Here is a 9,130-nt window from a genome sequence, read left to right as displayed (position 1 = left end):
ATTTGTAGTTGTTCTTTTGCATAGAATTATTATTGGAAATGAAGTTTTCTTGTTACAAAGAGTTCATAACTAAATCAAAGACTAAGGCCTTCAATACTAATGTCGTACGTAGGGGTGTGAACGATCCGATTTCGAGCCAATCCTGGGCCAACTTGCAATCGGATCAAAAATTTTTTAACCGAATTGAAATCGAATCGTGGATCGATCCTATTAAATTTCGATTTGATTTGGTGTGGATCGATCTAATTTTTGAGTCAGCTCTAATTGTGCACAAGCCGGCTCGAATGTCATTTTTGGCTCTTGAGCCAGATTGGTTCGTCTCGAACCTGCTTTGGCTCGCCCAACTAGCCCACCAGCAAAGAATGCAATTTGTTTTGAAAACAGGGGATTCAAACCCCTACCTATTCGCTCGTGCAAAAAATCCCGCACCAACCGAGCTGACAATGCGTTGTGCATGTAAAACTAAATTTTTTGGTGTTAAACATGTAAATACATATAATTTTATTTCGATCCCGATTTGAACCGAGGATTGGTCAAAATCGGATCAAAAGAAAATCGATCCTTCAATTTGGCTTGTTGGTCGGCTCAAATGAATCGATCCGATTTTCGAGCGATTTATGATCTTCGGGCCAATTGCATAGCCTAGTCCTATGTGTATTGCTTGCTTCCATTAGAGAAAAAAAATTATAACATTTTGAAACATCTTAATTGTCTTGAAGTTAATTTTTATTAGTGTTCTCCTAGATATTATTTATAAAATAAAAACTAAGCGAGTATAATGATGACATTAATATAATATTTTTTGTATAATGCCACAACCTCATACTTTGTATTGAGAAATGTGGGCTCTAAAAATTCATGCCCCAACCACTCATGATGAGGAGAGAGTTTTTATTAGGTTTCAAATTTTCAAAAGCCTAGTCAGCTTTACGGATAAAACATTATCCAGAGATTTTGCCCTCCCTTTGCGAGGACTTTAAGATCTGATGTTTGATGTTTTCTCATATGTGCAAGCCCCTACATTTCATGCTTCTCCCGCTAACAAGTGAGCACATTTGATTAAGGTTAGTTATTAGGGGTTGAATGGTTAATTTATAATAGCAACGACTATATTGTAGATTGTAAAAAATCATCATTGTAAAATTTAAAGATAGTGAGGGGAATGATAACGACACTAATAAAATCCCATGATTTAGGCATTTTGGGTTATCATGGCCGTCAGTTTACTTAATAGGATGAAATAATTGGCCCAACCTGATCAAATGATTCTTATCAACAATCATGTGATGTGTCATCTAATGTGATTTTTGTAGACCTGAGATAGATATTTAACTAAGGGGATGAATCTAATTCAATATTATTAGATAATCAATTTTTTGCTATATCAAATGTTTAATATAATTTACAACTCAAACAGATAAAATCATTGGAGAATCTAAGTGCTGCAATCACGATTATGATATAGTACAGATGTTAGAGCAAAATATCCGGTTAAAGAGCTTTAGTCGTAACCACTTCTTTTTATAGAGTCGTTGGGTCAAATCACTAGGACAAAACACTCGAGCAAAATTCTTTTTGGCATAGTTTACCTTGAAAGTGAACTTAGTAATACACTTATGATGACTTTGATTCTTTGTGAGTTAAAGCTAATTATAAATTTGTCACTCCTAACTAACTATTGTGGTGGGTAAATGAATTTTGTCTTATGCTTCAGATTATAAAATTTTACCTGCATGCTTTGAATTTCATATATTTTTTAGATTTTTAGTATTTTATAGAAATTTAACTCCGAAAATGATTTTTTTTTTTAATTTATGAGTTTTTTTTGAAAATAGTGTCCTCTCATGTTGAGCTTTTCTGTTAATGCGGTCATCATCTGGGTTTACATTTGAAACATTTGCATTGCAATTTATTTAAAATTGTCATTTCAATATTTTTTAAAGTACAAGTCTCATCAACACTAGTTCATGCAAGAAGAATTGGACTAAGTGAGACGTACAACTCTATCTTATAGACAATGCAACCCATTTGAGAACGTGTGTATTTTGATTAATTGAATTTGAATTTTGAAATAGCAATTATATAATTTTAAATCATTCACTGGTTGTCCAATAGAGATTTGTACATTTCTCAGATCAATATTGATTCGAGTGAAAATTTTATAGTAAGCGGCACAATATTTTCAAACCATTTAAGCTTTAGTTTATTTGTTGGAGCACGTGCTTGAATCACTTTGAAGTTACAAGTTTCTCAAAACAAGATCTCTATTGTCATCTAAGGCAGTGATTCATGTCAAGTAACTCAAAAAAATTACTTGAAATCTAGAAAGATTGTTAGTTAGAAAAGACAATTACCCAAACAACACTCAGAAATAATAGTGCTCGGTCTACAATATCTGATATTTGTATTCAGTCAGGCATTGGATAAAGTCATAACCATCTTGGGGGTATTTGACATAACATCTAAATAACATTTTTCTTTTGCATTACACGCTATCTTGTTCTTATGGTACTCATCTTGATCACTAATTTTAGGGGAGCTTGCTTCAATACAATCATATTGGCTACTAGGAAAGAGCTCACCCTCAATCTTGGTGAAAGTATGATGACTCACAAAGTAACTGTAAAAACGATCAAGCATTGTAAAAGGGGACACCAAATTTATATGGTTTTATTTAAATTAAGCTTACATCCATGGTTATATAAACATTAGATAATTGACTAAGCTTAAAACATAAAATAAATATCATAACTCATATAAAATCGAAGATATGGATAAAATACATTTTCATATCCAACTACTCTTTTCTCCTTTATGTTATAGGATTTGCTTTGCTATGATTAAGGGAATGTTTGGGATAGCTTTCTGCCTGCTAAGCGTTTTAGACTACTACCACAGCTTCTTTTGGGGAATTGTTTTCATGTCGCTTTCTAAAAATTTTTGTTGTGGGAAGCTGTTTTTTTTTTTTTCAACCCATTCAACCCATCCTGTTAAAGTATGGTTTCAACCCATCCTGTTAAAGTATGGTGGCTATAAGAAATTTGCTATCTAATTTTTTGGAAAAAAAAGTACATATTTATGATTCTCACTTTAGTTTTTTAAGAAGAAGTTTTATTCACCACAACTTGACAACCACCTTTTTAAGGAACTATTTCCCCAAAGAGACCCTAAGCGCTTCTTCTCTTAAATGAGAACTATTTTTTTGCTATGATTAAGTGCTTCTTCTCGTGTTATCATAAAAATACCAACTATTCTTTCTTTTTGAAGAAACAAAATAACTACCCATACTAAAGAAAAAAAAAACAAGAATAAACCCAAATTAATGTCATGTTCCTTGAGAACAAACAAACATATCACAACACTCATTAATTCATAACAATTCACTCAAGAGAATACAATACAAAGACTCGGTTCGATATCGCCCCTTTCCACCCCAGCTCTGTCAGTCTCCCAAGCATCCGAGGCAGGTTCAACTAATTTTCGTCAAACAAATTTGAATTCAACAAATACTTGAGCATGCCATTCGGATTAACAAATTCATATTATCCACATCTCATGCATAAATTTTGGCTTCATGCATCCACCCCCTCTTCTTCCTCTCTTTTGCATTCAGAATTCTTCTTCAGCTACTTATTCTTTTTACTCCCTCTCTTTTCCATTATTAGCTAGTAACTCTTTCTTCCAACTACTATGCAAAAAAAAATTTCTGATTTATATATTTGGGATTTCTGTGCAAGATTTGTCCTTTATATGACACATCAAGTGCTCCAATGGAACGTCTAATCTCTGGATGGTTTGAGGGGCCTGAAGACGATCCATCAATTATTGTGGAGAATATTTTGGTTCTAACTGAGCTCTCCTGCTATTTTGGTAAGAGCCAAAAACTGACCTTTTAATATTCCAAAGATTAATACACTGATTATATTAACATGATTAGGCTGGCCTTAATGCAATTTTTTTGTTCTGAAATTTCATTTTACCCATCAAAATTTTAAGTAATTTTAAGTAATAAATCAATATTCCAATGCTTTCTGATTGGAATATTGTTATGTGTTATGAAGGATTTAAATGTTGTACATATAATAATTTAAATTTGAATTTTAGATATGTAAATATGTAAGAATTAGTCCTCCTAGTTTTTAAAAATATGTTTCGCTTGGAATAATTATGTAGTTAGTTGTAGCTTTGGTGCTAGTTTTGGTGGGGTAGACGGGCACAGGCTTGCTGGATGGATCTGACGCATGGCCTCCCCGACGTTTGTTTGTTAGGCAATACTGTTGAGTCGTCTCCATCAAGCAGCATATAAACTTTCTTTCAGTGAAAATTGTGCATTTAGAAGACAATTCATTTGGGATAGTTGTAATTTATAATATTATTTATGAGCAATTATGCATCACAAGAATGTGCTAGCTTGAATCTCGAGGAGATACAAACATCCAAAAAGAAGAAAATACAATAAAGAAGGGCTCTCTGATAGGAGACCAAGGAACCTCGTTTATTTGATTGAGTGGGACAATTTGAGACAAGGACGAAGGCCTACTGAGCTAGGAGAAGAACAAGAGAAACGATCCAAGTTCGGGCTGATCGAACTTGAACAGACAGATCAACACTTGAGCCACGGGGAAGCCAAGCGAGGGTATCGACCTACATCTCAGCAGATCCAACCTAAAGAAAGAATACAATTTCTCGTCATCACCAGAAGTCTCATGGATGCCCTCGAGGTCTTCCGCAGGGATCAATAATTAGCCATACAATCGAGCATCATCATCCTGAAGGACCCCCATCGTCTAAGAATGAGCTGTTTATCGAGTTAGGGTGATCCATTCTCTACTTGATAGCCTAGTTTCGTTCTGTCAGGAAGTCCTTGTCTAAGGATCGAAGGTCGATAGTTAGACTAGACTAACCAATCGGCAAAGCCTAGCCATTCGAGTTAGTTCAGCTGACCTGAAGTTAATTGAATCCAGTTGACATGTTGTGTCGACTCAAGTTGACTGATTGGTCTTACCGAGCCAGAGCCATGTTAGCCCAACTGATCGAATCGTAAGATAGCCGAGCAATAAACTTGCATATAGAGCTATCAAAAAGGCTCCTTGTTCTTGAACAGTTTGTGTTCGATTCGTTAAGAAACTGATGCTTGATTCGTTTATTAAGTAAACGAGCCGAACATGAACAAATTTTTTTTGTGCTTGATATATAAACTAGTCAAAGTTAATGTTGGACTCATTTTTCACTCGAAATACTAATTTTATCCACACACACACACACACACACACACACACACACACAAATGATATGCAAGATTCTTGAGGCAATTGTAGTCTTCATCCACCGAATTGGCTGTCCTCGACTGCTTTTCCCTTCGAACTGAGGACTTTTCCCTCCAAATGGAGGATGCCTACGGTGCTGATATATAAATATATAGGAATTATAAGGTATGAATGTACAATTTTTATTTTTATAATTTTTTTTAGTACGCACTTCTGATTTGAATGTGTTTTTATCTTGCCTATCTTGATTTATTGGCTGGGAGATTCGAGTCTTATCATAATAATATAATGAATTTGGGTTGTATGTAAATTCTTCTTTTTTTAATTAAAAAATTTTGTACTTCAAGGATGAGCTAACATGGATCCCGAGTAGATCCAAGGGTCTAGAAGGATATTAATACAACAAATAAGAGCCCAACAACCAGAGATCAAGAGGCCCACTTATCCAATCTGATGTAAACATATAGCCATTCGAGCCAAGGATAGATTAACCGAGTGAAAGGCATGCTAGCCCAACAGATCGAGTCATAGGGTAGTCGAGCAATAGGCTCGCACATATAAAATATCTAAAATATCTTATACATCCTCCATTAAAATAGGGCTAGAAATATAATATCATATAGTGCACATACTCCCCCTATGAGTAAGTAAATTATTTAATGAGAAAGAACCAATAGAGAAACGTCTTATTAATCATTATAGTTTACTCATCTCTCTCTTCTTTATTACGCTCTAATTCTTGGCATGCCAGTCACACACAAATCAAAGTTCCAAAAATTTATTTAGACCTAGGTGCCTTAGATCTTATTTAAGAAAAAAAAAGAAGAAGGTATTTTTGTAACATTAAGTGCAATTTCATTACATGCATACCCATGGAGTGCTTACAAATAGTATCCAGCTGGTGTGAGTGGGCTTTGCAGGTAGATTCTAATGATTTATTAACTTTTCCTTAATGATGATTGAGCCTATATCCTCGGCCCATTTCAAAAGTGTGCAATGATGAGCAAATTTGAATAAAATAAAAGTGAAATTTACAAACATACCATATATTTCCTTTATATTTAGATATCTAACAACTAAAATTTATGTTTATATTTGTGTAAATTTTAGAATTCCAGTTAGTTGAAGTGGAGGAATGCTACGAGTCTATCGTGTGAAAGAAAACTACCGTTTAGACTAAAATAAAAATTTTATAAGATGATGGTGAGACCTGCAATAGTCTATGGCGTTGAACGTTGGCCTTTACAAGAGAAGCATAAATCAAGTTAAGAGTTGTTGAGATGAGAATGATTAGGTGGATGAGTGACTTTACACTTGGAGACAAAATGCGAAATGAAAATATTTGTGATAGGGTTGGTGTAGCTCCAGTGATGGACAAAATTAGAAGGTCGTCTTAGATGGTTCGGTCACATTAAACGTTGACCATCTGATGATCAAATTAGGAGAGTAGATGTTTTAAATTCAACTTATGATAAGAAAGGCAGAGGTACACCTAATAAGACTTGGGGCATATTGTATAAAAAATGATATTAATTTATTATAATTAAATGAAAATATGAGACTCAATATGTACTCATTTGAGCACTAATTTATATTATTTTGGCATCATGAATCTATGCATGGAAAGGTGTAGTTCAAGTTAATAATAGTATTTTTTACGGAATATTATGCATGTAAATATGTAAGTTTTGGTGTTATAAATGCAAATACATAAGAATTATGCGGTATGAATGTAAATGTCCCATAAAAATATATTGATTTTAATTTAATTAAAATATTTTTTATAATTTTTAATTTTTAAATAATTTACATCAACATATTTTGACCAAGCTTTCATAGGAGAATCCAAAATATAAGTACTCAATTAATATTTTTATGAAATTAATCTCAAAATAAATTTAATGATTTTAAATTTATTTTAATAAAAAAAATCAATTAGAAAATTTTGAGTTTTTTTTTGCAATTAATGTAATATGTTATTAATAAATTAAATTTATTAATTTGGAAAAAGGAATCAGAACCAAACGCACAGCTTCATTATTTCACATGTCAACATGTACCAAATGCTAATTTTTAGATTATTTTTTGGTTTGGTTCTGTAAAAAAAATAGATAACTGCAATTTTTTAATTTTGGTACTTTTGGTTACTAAGGATAAATTTCCTTACGGACAACGCTGTAACAGCTACTTTTTTTAATTTCCAGCTTTAATTAGATTGAATTATTTGTTGTTACACTTTATCTTATTTTAGAGGTATTTACATATTTACCAAATTCTCATATATTTACCTCACCTATATATATATGCTATATATATATATATATATATATTCTCATGAAATTATTTCATGAAAGATTTAATTTTCTTAAAATTTTTTTATAAGAATTGATGTGTGCTGGAAGATTTAGGTCGGTAGAGTAATAAATTATCATCTTAAAGCTGCACGAAGATTCTGTACACACTTAGATGATAGAAAACAATCAGTAGAAATACCATAAGTTTTTACGTGGAAAAGGGTTAAATGAAAAAAATAATGATGTTTGACTCAGTTACAAAAATCTACTATAAAGGGATGATTATGGATACTTCTTGTTTCATAGGCGGTAAAGTTATAGAGTTTCCCAAATCACGTCGATGTGCGTATGAATTTGTTGCAAGAAACTGGCTGGGACTAGTGCCCGCCGGCAGGTTGTGGTCAATGATGGCCGGTCGTGATCGACGACGGTTGACAGTAGTTGACGGCAACTGACAGGGGTAGACGATGGTAGAAGTGATGCCAAACTTCAGCTCATCCTCAAAGCTTAAAGATCTTTCTCAATTCTTATGCTTTCGAGGTGTGGGACTCTATTTATAGAGTTCCAAGCACATGAATGCAGAAATATGAACCACTTTGTTCGGATGGTCCGAAGATTTTCCTTTGATTATACGATGTTACATTGACATTTGAGTGTCTTTATGATGTTAGAATTAAGCGATCTTGAGCTCGTTGGATTTGTTTTGTCGTGACACTCGATTCAATCATAAACTCATCAAATTCGACATTTATTTAACCACTCAAATTTGTTCATAAAGCTTCTAAAATTCGCTTGAATTAGATCAATTTTTGTATCATCGGGGTCTCATCGAGCCGGTTAGTTTGACTATAAGTTTATTGAAATCAAAGCTCAAGATGACTCTTAATTGAAATTTAAATATTTTTGGATGAATAATTACCTCGATTGTTAGGATTTGTTGGAGGCATAAATTAACGATGATTAAAATTTTTCTTATTATAATTATATTTAGATAACTGTGATAAAAGTTTAATTAGTGCTCTAATTTTGGGTTACCAAAAATCTTTTTCTCTAATAAGCCTTAAAAACCAGGCTCCACCTAATCACTTTCTTAGGTGTAATTCCACCATCACTCATGTTACCCTGAGGCAACTGATTCTTGGGAAATTTACATACATACCACACAAATCTTATGTATTAATACATCTAACCCCCAATGTTTTATATTTACACTTCCAAAACATCGTTGTCATAAATTTATGTATTATAAAGCTTAATTCATTTTTAAAAAGAATGTAATGGTGGTATTTTTGATCTAATGCTGAATGTTTGAGCGGTATGTTTGTAAATATAAATGTGTAGGTGTTGATCATGTAAATATATAAAAATTGTGTGGTATATAGGTCCCATTCTAGAAGCAGAATTAGGTTAATCTTATTAGCAATTGTATGTACAGCAGGTCGGATTAGTCTAATTGATGTGCGCTGGATGTGGGATCTCTGGTTCAGAGAATATGCTGCTTTTGGATCAACATGATTTTAATGGTGGAGATAATTCAATTTTTAATGAGCATATATATATATATATATA

This window comes from Phalaenopsis equestris, unplaced genomic scaffold (genome assembly GCF_001263595.1).
Source record: "Phalaenopsis equestris unplaced genomic scaffold, ASM126359v1 Scaffold000488, whole genome shotgun sequence".
In the NCBI taxonomy this organism is placed as follows: Eukaryota; Viridiplantae; Streptophyta; class Magnoliopsida; order Asparagales; family Orchidaceae; genus Phalaenopsis; species Phalaenopsis equestris.
Note: the sequence above shows the minus strand (reverse complement) of the source record.